Genomic DNA, 15,602 nt, shown 5'->3' with positions numbered 1-15,602 from the left:
TTGATGAAGTCAGGAAGGGAGAGGGAACCCTCAAAGGGGACTGAGAGCTAGGAGGAGAAATAGAGAACAGCATCTCAGAAGGCAAATGCAGAGAGTGTTCAGGAAAGGCGCGTTCTACTGTGCGCTGCTGATGCAAGAAGGAAGATGAGAACATTGACCGTCTGGTCGTCAGTGTGGAGGTCACAGTCAACCTTGACAAGGACAGTTTTGTGGAATGGTGAGGACGCAAGTCTCAATGGGGCAGATTCAGGAAAGCCTGAGAGAGGCAAGTATAGGCAATTCTTCAGAGAAGTTGTGTTATAAAGGGGAATAGAAATATGAGAACGTAGTTAGAAGGGGTTGAAAGTAATGGAGTTTTTACGTGTTTGTTTTTTGTTGTTGTTTTAAAGATGGCGGACATTGCAGCAGGTTTTTAAGCTGATGGCATCGACCCAGTAGGGAAGGGGAAACAATGCCGAAGCGATAAAGCACAGCTGCTGGAGATCCTGAGCATAAGCAGAGGGACCTCAAGGACGGGAGAGGGCAGCTCACCCTTTGAACCAGGAAGACAGGCAGCATAGGTAAGAACCAAAGTGGCTGAGTTGCTGGTGGGAGCTCCCCAAAGTTCTCTGCTTGTCCCAAAGGCAGCAAGGCCATTGTTTGCAAGTGAGCAGAGGGTAGGAGGGGTTGGAGGTCTGAAAAGAGAGGAAATTTGAAATAGGCACCTCGAGAGATTGACAGGCGGCTTTAAGGACTCATTTGAGCGGAGAGCTGAGTTCAGCGAGAGTTGGATGGCTACAGCAGACAATACTACCTGGTGATAGAATGACTAGAGTAATTGCAGTGTAAACACAGTTGTCTGAAAAAAAACGATCCATTGTTAATTGGCTTTAGAACAGAAGCCGAAAGTTATAGATCTGGGAGCTGAATCACACCCGTAAATGTGCTTTCTTAAAAATATTTTGAATAGGGTGAGAGTATTAAGAAATTGGGAGATTTTACATTAACTAATCTGGATTTCTGGCTTCTCTTGGCATCATTGGGTCTGTTCTCAAAGAGCAGAGCCAGCTGGGGCCCACTTGGCTTCCTCCCTTTGGTGGCGGGCAATTTCATTCCTTCCTTAGCCCACCTTTCTGTCACCTACTCAGTAGGTAACAGAAGAACATTCCAGCTCTCCACTCTGATGTGTTCATGGTCGCAGCCTCTGTGTGGGGAATGTGTCTGAGGATGTCACTGCCCCAGTCTGGAGAGCCAAGGCCTGACCTTTGGTGCCCGTGTGTCTCCCTGTTTCCTGAAGCAGACCAATATTTGGGAACCTGGTTTCAGATCTGAGTTCAGCCCAAATTTTGAGAATTCATCTTACTTTTCTGGGGGTCAAGCTTCTTGTTTATAAAAATAAGTGGTCTGGACAGATGATCTGTAAAGTATTCATTGTCCGTGATCACCGTGAATTTATTCTGAAATGTCTCTGAATGTAATATGTCCTTTAGCTGAAAGATCCAGAACTGGGAGGAAGTGGACCCTGGTGGGAGTCTTGCCCAACACGGGGATAATGGCTTGTCCCCCTCCTGTCAAACCCCAGTGCCGAGTCAATGACTTGGCAGTGAAGGGCATTTCTGGAATACTGGACAAGCTCCCTTGGCTCTGTGTCAGCTGCAAAATGCACTCCACACTTGATACTTTTCATTACGATTAAAGAACTCTCAAGTGCAAGGGACAGAGCATGTTGATAAATGATGATCGTCGTGACACTGTGCTTTTTTGTCCCCAGAAGAAAATTTCCCAGTCATGGCTTCAACCTGACATTCAGACAACAAAGCTCCCTGATTACATTTAATAAGAAAATTTAAGAACCCCCTTATTGCGTATTTTTGCTACAGGCTTGGATTAACCTTTAACAAATGAAGCTTTAGTTGCCACACAGCCTCAAGAATGTTTCCCCGTGATGAATGTGTCTAAGTCTGTATGTACTCGAGGACGCTGGGGGCTGGGAGAGTCCCACTGCGGTTGGAACGAGCCCTAGGAAGCCAGCTCGACTGACCTGACCATGCTCAGATGCCAGGAATGACTTCCAGGACCCAGAGCCCCCTGATGGCCCCCTGTCACCAAACTACAAAATACAGAAAAAACTTATTCTCCAGAAATATAAATACTAGACCCATCTAAACGGCGGAATAGTCCCCAATAGGTTTCTTTATAAATGGTCATCTATTTAAAAATTGAATGATGGCTTGTCGTGGCTCATGGCATTTTTGGGGGCGATGAGGTGACTGGTGTTGTCATGGAAACACATTTACATAACACCGACAGGAGAAAATGGATCAAAAATGTCCCTATTTCATGTGGTGAGGATCCCGTAAGTGTCATGAAACAATGCTTATTTACCGCTTAGCAGAAGATAGCCCAGGTGTACAAGCTTGAAGAGAATTTGAAAGAATTTACAAGAAAATCTGTAGAAAGAATAGGTAATACTGCAGGATCTTTCCAAATGCTTCTTCTATTGCTCTTTCCTCTGGTTTTGTTAGATGATATTACAGCAAATCCTCCTTCCAGATTTTGCCATACCGCTCCCTGTAGATCAGCAGGAATTTTGATTTACTATCATTTTTATAATGATGGTTTCGAAGATCTTTTAAAGAAATGAATGTGTAGTGCAGATTTGTAGTTTTTATATTTATTTATTTATTTGAGAAAGAAGGAGAGCAGGTGCGAGCATGGAGCGGGGCAGAGGGAGAGGGAGAGAGAATCCCAAGCAGATCCCCACTGAGCTTGGAGCCCAACGTGGGGCTCGATCTCACGACCCCGAGATCATGACCTGAGCTGAAACCAAGAGTCAGACGCTCAACCGACTGAGCCACAGAGGTGCCCCCAAGTTTGTATTCTTTTGTGATTAAATTGGATAACTAGAAAGTTTGAGTTTAAAATTTAGTCTCTAATATTTAGAGTTTAATGTTATGAATTTTTTTTTGTTTTTAGGTAAGTTTAGAATTTTATGATTGACACAAAATAACAGTAACCACTTATTACATGCTTCCATGTGTTTGCATGATACTAAAAAGTTTTCTAGTATATATATATATATATTACATAGTAGTATATATATAGTATATATACTATATATAAAATATGTAATATATTTTATAATATAATATAATATAATATAATATAATATAATATAATATAATATATATAGTTAACACTTGCATGTTCTAACAAAACCTTGTATCCCTTATTATGTACTAGATCTTCTGTGCTCAAAGTTCTTTTGTATCATTGGGTCTGTTTGAAATCAAGATCTCTGCCTTCCAGATATATTTTTAATTGAGAACAGATGTGCCCCTGGACATTCTGGGTAAATTATTTTTGGCTGTGGTGTGTGCTCCTTTAGACTCTGCACCCAAATGCCTTTTTTCTGCTCCCCCAGGGAGGTGACTGTAGTTTTAAGGAGGGGCCGGCTCAAAGGTCTCGAGGCCCGGGGAAGACGAGTCACAGTTCAAGCGAACATGGAACATCGCCCAGTAAGCGCCGTCCTTCCAGGCTGGGCAGACAGCGAGGAAGGAGCCCGTCTTCCCCCGAGGAGGAGTCTGCACCTGCGTGTCTGTCCTTGTCATAGACGCCAGGGGACTACTGCCAGGACTGCCCAAGCCCCAGAGCACAGCCTTCCCTTTAGCCTCCAGATTCAATGTCCACATCACTGACTCTGGGAAACGCTGCCGACCTGGGTTCTACACGCAGTGCAGACCATGAACAGACGTGGTCCAAGTCCCGTTTTTCCTCTGTCAAGCACCAACACAAGCACACGCCTGTAGCAGAACCAGGCCGAGGGGTGGGCTTAGCCAGGGTGAGCCATCTCAGAGGAAAACAACACCAAGAGCAGGGGAGGCAATCGCTTTGCGGCTCAGTGTTCTGTGGAGGATGGAAGGAAAATGGGCGCACACTCTGGACCCTGATGTGGCCCTCCCTGGGACTTTGCGACAGTCAGTCAACTTGGCGACTGTGACAACATCTGAGACCAGCTAGGCGACAAGAAAAAGGTGGTCTTCTGAGCAGGGTCAGTGGGATCCCCCAGTTTGGGGTCCCACAGAGGGTACGAGGGTGGGGGCTGCCCATGACCTCCTCCAGTCTTCCTCCAAGGTCACATTAGCAGGTTCAGGGCACAGACACTGAGGCGGACTTCTCTTTTCTCCCCACTTTAACTTAAAAACCAAAACCCAAACCAAGAGGCTCCTTTCATTCCCTTGTAGAAGGAGCTGCGAGGCCTGATGCCGGGAGTGAAGACGGCTGGTTGAGTCACGGTGCCCACGGGAGAGAAGCCTCACCGTCTCTGGGCTCTCGTCACAGGACTGTGGGATTTATGCCCAGACACGCTTATCCCGAGTTACTCAACAAAGCAGCCCCGGCCTCCCTGTGAATGCAGCTGTCGGCAGGCCTGTCCTCCAATCGGCCTGGGCCACATCTTCACTCTGAGTGGTGGCCGCAGAGCAACCCCAAGGCCTTGGCGACCTATTCTGGAGCCCGGGGGTGCTGGGGCGGTGGGGGGCCGAGCTGTGCAGCTCCAGCCAGCCCATTGCCAGCCGCCCCGCCGTCTGTGAAGTGGCCCAGTGAAGAAAGCACGGGGGAGAAACGGTCATCTTTCCTGAGCAGAGGGCATTCACCAGTGGCCGGAGTGACCTGTCCCAGGGTTCGGCTTGAAGTGGCCGACGGTGGGATCAGGAAGGTCCAAGCACACACGGGACAGTGATTAGACCGTTGCTATTTCTTTGCCAGGCTCTCTCCTTGTTGGCGGGGACTCTCGACTTGAACTGACTTCACGGGTTAAGGTTCAGGATGCCAGCCGCTCAGCCTCAGAAGGGTGTGAAAGACACCCACTGCCCGGGGAGGGGGGTGCTTGCATTCAAGGCCGATGCTCTAGTTTGATTTCAATTTTCTTCAGCCTAAGAAAGAGTGCACATGTGAATGGAGAGGCTTTATTATTAGGAATTTATCTACTAAGGACGCATGCTGGCAATGCAGTCTGCTCGAAGCAACAGAAACCTTCAGGAAAAAACTCAATCATCATGTATGTACATAGAGACATGTATCTATAGATAGAGAATGTCTCTCCATCCATCCATCTATCCATATATCAATATATCTATATATCCAAAAGCAGCTGCATGTGACAGATTTGCTGTGCAGCCGGTCAAGGACAGTTAAGCTTAATTAGTGTGAACTTAGCCCCTGAAGTTAATAAACTCTTGCATGGAGCCGTGTGCTGTGACGGTGAATGGAAGCTATTTAATCGCCAAGTTGACGATGAATGCTCTCTTACTGTACCATTTTCTAGATCTGGCATACTAATAATGAAGCATAGCTTTGATTTCTTTCTTTAATCGAGATTTACGACGTTTTTTGTTTCAGAGAACTAAAGCAATTCGTTTACTTTTTACGGGAGGTTTGAGTTTTTTGTTTCTTCTTGTTTTCTGGCTTAAAATTCAACATTTAGCTCAGCATGCCTCTTGTGCCCGTCACCCAAAAAGGAAACATCGTCCTCTTGGATTACCTCCACTTTGCCTGATTTTGATGCACGCTGTTCCAGCGACGGTGAAGGAAAGTTTAGTAAAGAGGTCCGTGAAAGCCCGGGTGCCCTGGCCCCCAAGGCTGTTTTTAGTAATACGTGGAGAGCTTACAGATCTGGTGTCTGCACCTGATACTTGACAGAGTTTAGGAACTTCTGTAGGTGCCTAATTTCCTGCCAGGGAGGAAGCTTAAAACTCAAAATTTTAAGCATTTAAGTGTATTTATTGGCTTAAATTCAGTTGTAGGAAAATAAAGAGGAACGTTTGAGAATTCTCTTTATAATCACCTGACCATCAGTAGCAAACATCCTTTATAACACTTTATAAATTTACTGAGGTAAATTTAAAATACAGTAAAGTGAAGAAATCTCAAGTCTAAAGCTCCGCGTCGTTACACAGATGTATACAGCCACGTGACCACCACGACAGATCCGGATTTCCTGTCACCTTAGACCACTCCCTTTCTCATGTAATGTCACCACCCGATTTTAACCACTATTTTGATTTCTTCGAATATAGATTAGTTTGGTCTGTTTTTGGACTTTAGATAAAAGGAATGGTATATTGTGTTTTCTTTGGTGTGTCTGGCTTCTTTCACTCGGTGTAAATGGTTTTAAATTTACATGCAGCTGTGTTCATTTTTTCTTTTTTTAAAAGATTTATTTATTTACTTTAGAGGGAGAGAGAGCGAGTGTGTGTGCGCCTGTGGGTGGGGGAGAGGGCAAAGGGAGAAAATCTTCAAGCAGACTCTGTGCTGAGATCCCAAGACCCTGAGATCATGATCTGAGCTGAAACCAAGAGTTGGACGCTTAACCGACTGAGCCACGCAGGGGCCCCTCTCTTTTTTTTCTTTTTCTTTCTTTCTTTCTTTCTTTCTTTCTTTCTTTCTTTCTTTCTTTCTTTCAAGATTTGACATAGAGAGACAGCCAGCGAGAGAGGGAACACAAGCAGGGGGAGTGGGAGAGGAAGAACCAGGCTCCCAGCGGAGGAGCCTGATGTGGGGCTCGATCCCATAACTCTGGGATCATGCCCTGAGCCAAAGGCAGACGCTTAACGACTGCGCCACCCAGGCGCCGCATCCCCTCTCTTTTTCTACGTATATAGTTCTATGAGCAGGAACACATACGTAGATCACCACCAAAGTCAGGATGTGGTCCCAAATCTCCCTTTATTTTATTTTTTACTTTTTAAAAGATTTTTAATTTATTTGACAGACGTTTAACGGCTGAGCCACCCAGGCGCCCCCCCCCCCAAATCTCCCTTTAGAGTCCAGTGCTCCTCCTTCTCAATCCCTGGCAACCAGTGATCTGTTCTCTATCCCCACGGTTTGGCCTTTTCCCCAGATGTCGTGTAAACTATACATATGCAAACTTTGTTACTGGTTTTTGTCACTTAACACATTTGAGATTCTTTCACGTGTAGCAGTCGTTTGTTCCTTTGTATTGCTCACTAGTATCCCACTGCATGATTATATCATAATTATTCCTCTGCTGTTGACGACCATTTGCGTGCTTACCATTTTTTGTCTTTCTGCATAAAGCTGCTATGAACATTTTTGTACGAGTTTTTTGTGGATACAGAGATGAATTTTTTTTGGGTATGTATCTAAGATAGAATTGCTAAATCATAATCAAATGTAACTTTGACTTTATTAGCAACTGTTAACCACATTTCCAAACTCTCACCAGCAATGTCCCAAAGAGCCAACTCCCCTATGTCCTCACCAACACTTGGTATTACCAGTCTTTTTAATTTAGTCATTCTGGTGGGTATCTTTTGATACCTAACTGTAGTTTAATTTATTTTCTCTGATAACTAATGATGTTGAGTATCTTTTCATGCATGTATAGCCATTCTTACATTTTTATTGTTGACCTGTAAGAATTTTTTATATATTTCTCATACAAAGCCTGTGTTACATATATGCACTGTGAATGTTTTTTCCAGTGTGGACATTGATTTTTCACCCTCTTGATGATGTCTTTTGATGAGCAAGAATTTTAAATTTTGACGAAGTCCATTTTATCCTAATTTCCACTTATAATTGGTACTTTTTGTGTCTTAGCCAAGAAATTCTTGCCATGGTTCCCAAAGACATCATTCTATGATTTCTTCCAAAAGTTTTATAGCGTAGCCTTCACATTCAGGTATGATCTGTATCCATTGAGAATTGTTTTATGTGTGTGTGTGTGTGCGCACACAGTGTGAGGTAATAAGACATCCAGCTGATATCCACAGTTGCTCTCATAGTAGATGGGGGAGTTTTCTTTCCCACCAGTGCTTTTGTTGAAAATCAAGTGAGCATATGTGTATGGGTCTGTTTTGGGGCTTTTTATTCTGTTCCATTGATCTAGTTGTCTATTCTTATGCCAATACCACACACTTTTAATCACTATAATTTTACAGCATGTCTTGAAATACGGTAGCGCAAAATCCTCCTCCACTTCCTACTTTTCTCCTTGTCCTCCTCTTCCTTCTCCTTCAAGATCCTTTTGGCTATTTAGATTGTTTTTATTTCACATAAATTTTATGATCTGCTTGTTTATTTAAAAAAAAATCCTGCAGGGGTTGTAACAGAAATTGCATTGGATCCAGAGATCAACTCAGTCAGACTTGACATCTTAATAATATTGACTCTGTCTATTCCCAAATGTGGTAATTCTTTCCATTTATTTGGGCCCTTCAAAAATTCCCTTTGCAATGTTTGTAGTATTCAGTGTAGACGACTTGCACATCTGTCATTAATTTTATTCCTAGGTATGTGATGATATTGTAAATGGTTCTTTTTATTGTGATAAGAAAGATATAATGCAAATGTTACCATTTTGACCATTTTGAAATGTACCGTTCAGTGGCATTAAGTACATTCCCATTCCCATTGTGGTGCAATGGTCACCACTATCTGAAGAACTGTTATTGAACTGAAACTCTGTCCCCATTAGACACTAACTGCCCATTCCTTTCCCCCAGCCTCTGGCAATCACAGTTCTACTTTCTGTCTCGAGGACTTTGACCGCTGTCGGTGCCTCATGTAAGTAGAATAATACAATATTTACCCCTCTGTGTCTTTTTATTGCACTTAGCACAGTATCTTTGATGTCCATCCCTGTTGTAGCAGGTGTCAGAATTTCACCCCTTGCTCAGGCTGAGTAACATCCCATTGCACGTATGTATCACACCCTGTCTATGCATTCATCTATCAGTGGAAATTGAGCGTATTTCCATCTTTTGTCCATTGTGAATAATGCTGCATGAACATTGGTGGCAAATACCAGTGATTCCATTCCTTTGAACAAACATTTATGGAATCGCCCCATGTGCAACCAAGTGCTCTATGATTTCTGAGTTGGGAACAGCCTAGCATGTGGCAAGTATAACTGAGGTTTGATTGGTGACCTTGGGCAAGGACAAGTCTCTGCTCTGGCTGTGGTAACCTGTTTGGGCCGATAAGTCTTAAGTGAGAATTGGGTTGGAGGTGGATGCGAATGATAAATTTCTGCATGTGCTGATGGCTGTAACCAAAGACAGGGCCCCTGGGAGACCCACAGTTAAAATGCTCCATCTGGGTGGACTACGCCCATGGGTGGCTGCCTCCCTCTGGTGCTAGGTTTTTGGTTTTGTTCTTTAGTTTTTTGTTTTGTTTTGTTCTGTTTTTTGTTTTTTTTGGTTTTATGTGTCTCTCAAACTAGCATTTAGGTTGGAAGGGACATGGTGTTATAGTTTGGCATTTGACAATCATATAATTAAGTTCCATTATTTGACTTCCATACTATCCCCCCACTGTGAAGCAGCCATTGACTTGAAGACATTACAGAATATTCTGCACAAGCAAGAAAACAGTTCAGTTTTTTCCTTTCCTTTTCCTTTTCTTTCTTTCTCTTCTTACTGCTTCCTGTGTAAACAGATAACCACTTTACAAGGAGAACTGAAATAATCCCGTCAGGAACCGGAGTTGGGTTTCTGGGAGCCCCAGGGCCAGCAGCCTTTTCTTGCACAGTGTGTTCGTCTAGGAATTGGGGCGAGAGAGACTTGAGTGTTGGTTTATTTTATGTTTCGAACTAAGAGTAATTTCGTAAATACTTGAAATTTCGCAGGGGGAAAAACGCTCTTTTCACTAAATGATTGGTCTTTAAGAGATGTTTGGATGCCTGGAGACTCAGATTCTTTGAACTTTTTGCATGCACAACTTTTTATTCAGAAGCAATCCCCAACGTTTGGGAATTCGTTCTTGGTGAGAACCCTACTAGTCAGACTAGTGCGGCACCCGCATTCTAACAATCCCCACCACTGCGTGCGGCTGGAACCATCACGAGCCATGTTCTTTGTCCTATACACCTGGCGGGGGGTCTGGCCAACCTACGAAGGAGGGTCCAGCTGCACACCCGCCTCTAGACTGAGAGGCCTTCCCGTAGTAAGGCTGACGTTGTGTTTTGAAAACAGGGAACGATTTGCAAAATCTGATTTAGGAACCAATAAGCTAAATTTAAGATCATGAAAATAGATGGAAAGAAAAGCATTTGGCGAGCAAGTTTAACCCGTGGGAGGGCAAACCCGCCCGTGCCATGGGGCCCTCCCTCGGAGAGGCCCAGTGAGAAACCCTGAGGAGCGGAAGGGCCAGGCCTGCGCCCTGGGGGCCACCCCCACCCCCCCTCACCCCCCTCCAGCCAGGGAATACCCATCCTGTCCTGTCCTGGCAGCCAGTGCTCCGAGGTGACGTCACTGCGCAGGGCTTGCCCCTTGAGCCAGCGTCGCCAGGAGCCGGCTCAACATTCTGCATCCCCGGCCCGCACCGAGGGAGGCCTGCAGAGCGTTTCCAGGGGCACTTCCGTTTCAGCTTGTTTCTATTTTAAAGCCTGGAGACAATTAAAGACCAGTGTCTGGTGCCAGTATTTTTTTTTTTTTCCACGGTTCACGCTATTCTTAGAAACAGTTGAGCCGGTGGTGGAGTCTCATGGCTCTGGAATCTTTTCCTTCGTGTGGCAACAACTTATTTTTCCTGTGGAGGCTCAGTGATGCTTTTCTTGGGCTCAGCAGTGCGGCCGATGCGGCCTGGATTGCATAGGCGCGGGGAGGACACACACACCACCCTCCGGAAATACAGCGGGGCGGGATCCGGGCAGGCAGAGAGGAAAGAGCAGGACTGGCTCCCCTAGGCAGCTGCTTTATTTATAGCTCCTGAAACGGTGTGTGTGCAACTACCCTGAACTTTCGTGGAAGTTCAGATGTGGGCACTGTGATCAGGATGCTGAAATAGAGCTATAAAAAGTGTATTTTAAAAATTATTTTTAACTGCCGTGAAGCTAAGGCTGTGTTTTGGTAAAAATAAAAGCTGCTTTTAATATGGTCATATGGAATTAAAAAGTCATTCGGCCAGATTTTGTCGCGCACTATGTATGATACAAGGTTATTTAACGTATGGTTTTTGTCTTCAAGAAGAAATAAGACATGCCCATGGATTTCTATAATAAAAATAACCAGGGAACACTTTTACCCAAAGACATGTATTAGGCCATTCGAATGTTGAACTAGGAACTTTCCAGAATGATTCAACGGAAGCGATGTTCCCTTTTGTATATGTTTGAAGTTCTCCCTAATAAAAATTAAAAACTATGAGAACAAAAGAAAGAATAATATCTACTTTGAAATAATTAAAGTTGAACAGGAAAAACCCCCTGTAGAGTGCAGCCTAAGTGAGACTTTGAATGAATATTTATAACCTTAGTTGCATCCATTAGAAAACGGAGAGAGATTGAAAACTGGTGAGCTAAGTGCTGAACATAATACAGTAAAAAAACCACAGAGCAAGCAGAAAGAATGCAGAAGGAAGGAAACCATAAAGATAAGGTTAGCAATTAATGAGCTAGAAAACAAAGTAATAACACAGAAAATCATCTAAAGGAAAAACTAGTTCCTTGAAAAAAGTGATAAAGACTTCTGGTGAAAATGACCAAAGACAGGAGCATGAAAGAGACATGACGTAGTTGCAGATGGAGATTTAAAAACCTATCAGAGAATATTATGGATGAGTTCCTGACAAAATGTTTGGAAACTTAGAGAGAAATTGGACAATTTCCTAGGAAAATATCAATGACAAAAATTAATGAAATGAAAAAGAACCACAAAAGAAGTGAATCAAGTAAAAAAAATCTATGGCTTTCCCTGGCCCCTTCCCCTCTTCAGAACACAAGCCAGACGCAGCCAAGATTACAAAATCTTCAAAGAACAGATAAGCGCTAGTTTGTATAAACGTTTCCAAAGAAGGGAACAAGGACAACTCCCCACATCATTTTATGGGTCTAAACCTGACAACAAAACCGAACAAGAAAGATAAAACAAAGCAAAATCAGAGGCCGCCGAAAATTGTGAACATGAATGCAATGATCTGAAATAAAATATTAGCAAACTAAATCTACCAAAATATTTTAAAAAGACATTTTTGCCCAATTGGTGTTTATCCCTAGTGTTGCAGGATGACTTATGTCAGAAAATCTTGTAATAGAACTCATTTGTGCATTTAAAAGTATAGGAATTGCTTCAAGTTTTTTTTCCCCACTGATTTATTTTATTTTTATTTTATTTTTTTAATTTCAATTCAATTAGCCAACATATAATAGCGTCATTAATTCTTGATGTTGTGTTCAATGATTCATCAGTTGCATATAAGGCCCAGTGGTCACATCACGCGTCCTCCTTAATGCCCATCACCCCTTTACCCCATCCACCCACCCACCTCCTTTTCTGCAACCCTCAGTTTGTTTCCTGGAGTCAAGTTTTATGTCTCCGTAAAATATGAAACACGGTCAAGTTCTCTGTGTCTGGGGATGAAAATTGAGGGATGAAATGAGGTGTTTCAAATCTCGCTAAAATGTCTTATTTCTTGAAACAGAAAAAGGTCACTGGAGCAAAGTTTCAGTTAAGCGTAACATTTCTTAGAACCACTGCTAATCGTCATTTTTTTCTCTATTTTTTTCTGAATAGGGGAAATATGACACAACTAAACTTTTTCAATTTCAGAAAAAAAAAGAAAAAAGACAAAATCCACAGCAAATAAATGATGACTGGCATTGTTCTATGCATCTTTTCCATTTTTGTTCGCTTATGTGCTAAAAAATGTTCAGTTTATACTTTAATTTGCTCGCAAGACTAAGAAACGGAAGGGAATGTCTTCTTGCGTTTGATCTTCCATAAAATGTGTCATAACTTTTGTGACGATATTTTTGATTTCTTGTTTTTCACCCGAGAAAAAAGTAAAGCGGCATCGATTATATGCAGTAGACAAGAAACCAGTCCTCTCATCAGTAGTTTCCATGACTGCACAGGACACGAACCTTCCCCTCTTTCTGGAGCTTTTCACTTCCTCCAGTCCCTTCACCGTCTCAAGGTGCTTCTGAGATTGCGTTTACTTCTCTCTGTTTTCTAATCTCTCTTAAAATTTCATCTGCTTTGTCTCTTTTTTATTCCCAACATCTCTCCTTTCATCGTTATCTCCAACAGGGAGGACTCACTGGTCACATATATTAGAATGTTTTACCTAATTGTCGAGGTGAAGTTTCAGGCAAGTACATTGGCATACAGTAGTGTTTGTACACAGTTGACCTTTGAACAAGGCCGTGGTGGTGGTGGGGGGGGGGGGGGGGGGGGGGAGTAGAGACGCCAACCCCTCTCCCAGGGGGAAATCTGCAGGTAACTTTTGACTCTCCCAAAACCTAACTACTAATAGCCAACTATTGACTGGAAGCATTACAGATAAGATAAACAGCGGATTAACACGTTTTGTATGTTATATATGTCTTACAGCCTGTATTCATAAAATAAAGTAAGCTAGAAAAGAAAATGTTAAGAAGATTCTAAGGAAGAGAAAATACATTTAGGTATTGCCCTGTTTTTATTAAAAGAAATCCGTTTGTAAGTGGACCCACGTGGTTCAACCCGGGGTGGTTCAGGGTCAACTATATATACAGGTATTATGTAAAAAGGAGAAGGGGCCCATCAATGTCTGCGCCTGCGCAGCCAGCTGCTGATGCGGGCTCCACGCCTTGCAGGGGGCGGAGCTGGGGGGTGGTCCTACTGGTCATGGAGCCAGGAGATCCTGAAGGGACTGAAAAGGAGGGACAGGCCCTGCCGAAAAGGCTGTGATCAAGGAAGAATTTCAGGGTGAAGTTCACTGCTACTCAGTCACAGATGGGTCTAAGGGCGGGCGGGTGCCCTCGGTGCCCGGGCGCTCGGCTCCCACGCAAGACTGCTCTGTGGCTCCCACGGCTGGGGCCACTGAACGGGATCAAACAACCACAGAGTGTGGGTTTAAGTTTTCTTCTCCAGACTTTTAAACAAACAAACAAACAAACAAACATGGAAATAAAGTTGATGGAAAATAAAGTTTCTAAAAAAAAAAAAACAGAGAGGGATTGTCATTGGGGGAATGTGGCAAGGAATAAAATATATGCAGATGCTAAGTGTATGGGATGGTGGAGAGAAGAGCATCCATTTCCTTTGCCTGCAAAAATGAAGGAAGATAACATGAAAGAAAAGACATTTGGGCTGGAGAATGGGTGAATTTGGGCAGGCAAAAGGGCAGGGAAGAAGTACGCCTGTCAGAAGTGACAGTGGGGATAACAAGGGCCAAGGCAAGATAAGAAAACAGCAACGCAAAAGAATGGTTTGGTTTAAATCCTTTCAATTAGGAGACCCTAGTTCCCTCCCAGGAAGCCTGTGCTATCTCTGTCTTTGTGCTAAACAATTCCTTCCATGAAGCCCAGATCTGTTTCCTGAAGCTTCCTGGATGTAGCCTTTGAGATCACAGAGCAAGTTCCTTCTGCTGGAGATGTTTAAAGATAGCTGTCGTGATCTGGCGCTCTGCACACGCAGTAACTTCTTTTGTCCAGGCCATCCATCCCCCTAGCCTCGACTCTTTCTCCCTCCCTCCCTCCCTCCCGCCCTCCATTCTTTCTCTTTCTTTCTTCTTTCTTTCTTTCTTTCTTTCTTTCTTTCTTTCTTTCTTTCTTTCTTTCTTTCTTTCTTTCTCTTTCTCTTTCTTTCTTCTTTTTAAAAAGGTTTTATTTATTTGAGAGAGAGAGAAAGAGAACACAAGCAGTGGGGCAGGGTAGAGGGAGAAGCAGACTCCCTACCCAGCAGGGAGCCCCATGTGGGATTCGATCCCAGGACCCTAGGATCATGACCTGAGCCGAAGGCAGACGCTTAACAGACTGAGCAACCCAGGAGCCTACCTCAACTCTTTCTCAAATGCTGTGCTTTTCCGTCTTTTCTGAATGCTTTCTGCTTTGCAATTTCCCTTCTCTGCATGTGCCCTTGAACACCTAGCAGCCCAGAATGGACAAGGCGCTGTAGGGCCTGGAGTGCTGAAGCATGGGATATGCCTGCCTCCATTGTTCTAGGATTTGATGTATCTGTCATCATAGCCTGACATTGGTTTAGTTTTTAGATCAGTGACATCACACTGGAAACCTGAGAGTTCACTGTCAATACAGGCAAATATGTCTCCTTTTATTGATTTATTTCCATGTGATATGTGTGCGGGGTGGTCAGTAGTTTCTGTAATGTTGGCATGTGAATTAGAAAAAGTCGCCCTCTCTGGGTGGACTCTTAGGAAAAAGGCATCCCTTGTGGGCTGATGTAGGTAATGGCCGTAGCGTGGCAAACAAAACAGGGTTTGGGCCCCTGTTTGCTCCCTCGCTCTGGAACTTTTGTGCAGTGCACATACCTCCCAGCTGAGCACGGTGCCTGATGGTGCCCTCTTACTGTGTTGGTAAAATTTTTTTCTTCCCTCCCTCCCTTTTTCCTTTCCTTGTCTCCTTTTAGCTTTAGAATAAAAGGCCTTACATTTCTGGTCCTTGTATTTCATTTTGTTATAGCACATCTTTTTCAGCCTTTCAAGACAGTTTTGCCCTCTCATTTGCATATATTTGCATTTCATCTGCATCCTGTTACCAGCCAGCTTGATGAACCTCCCCTTTCCTTGTGCTTCTGAATTTTCTGTTTCTGACTTTCCCCTCTGTAAGTGATATTTAAGTAAATATCTTTCGAGCTGAGAACTTAAATTCTCTCTAG

This window comes from Ursus maritimus, unplaced genomic scaffold (assembly GCF_017311325.1).
Source record: "Ursus maritimus isolate PB19 unplaced genomic scaffold, ASM1731132v1 scaffold_31, whole genome shotgun sequence".
Classification (NCBI taxonomy): Eukaryota; Metazoa; Chordata; class Mammalia; order Carnivora; family Ursidae; genus Ursus; species Ursus maritimus.
The sequence above is the reverse complement of the archived record's forward strand: the minus strand, read 5'-3'. Positions refer to the sequence as shown.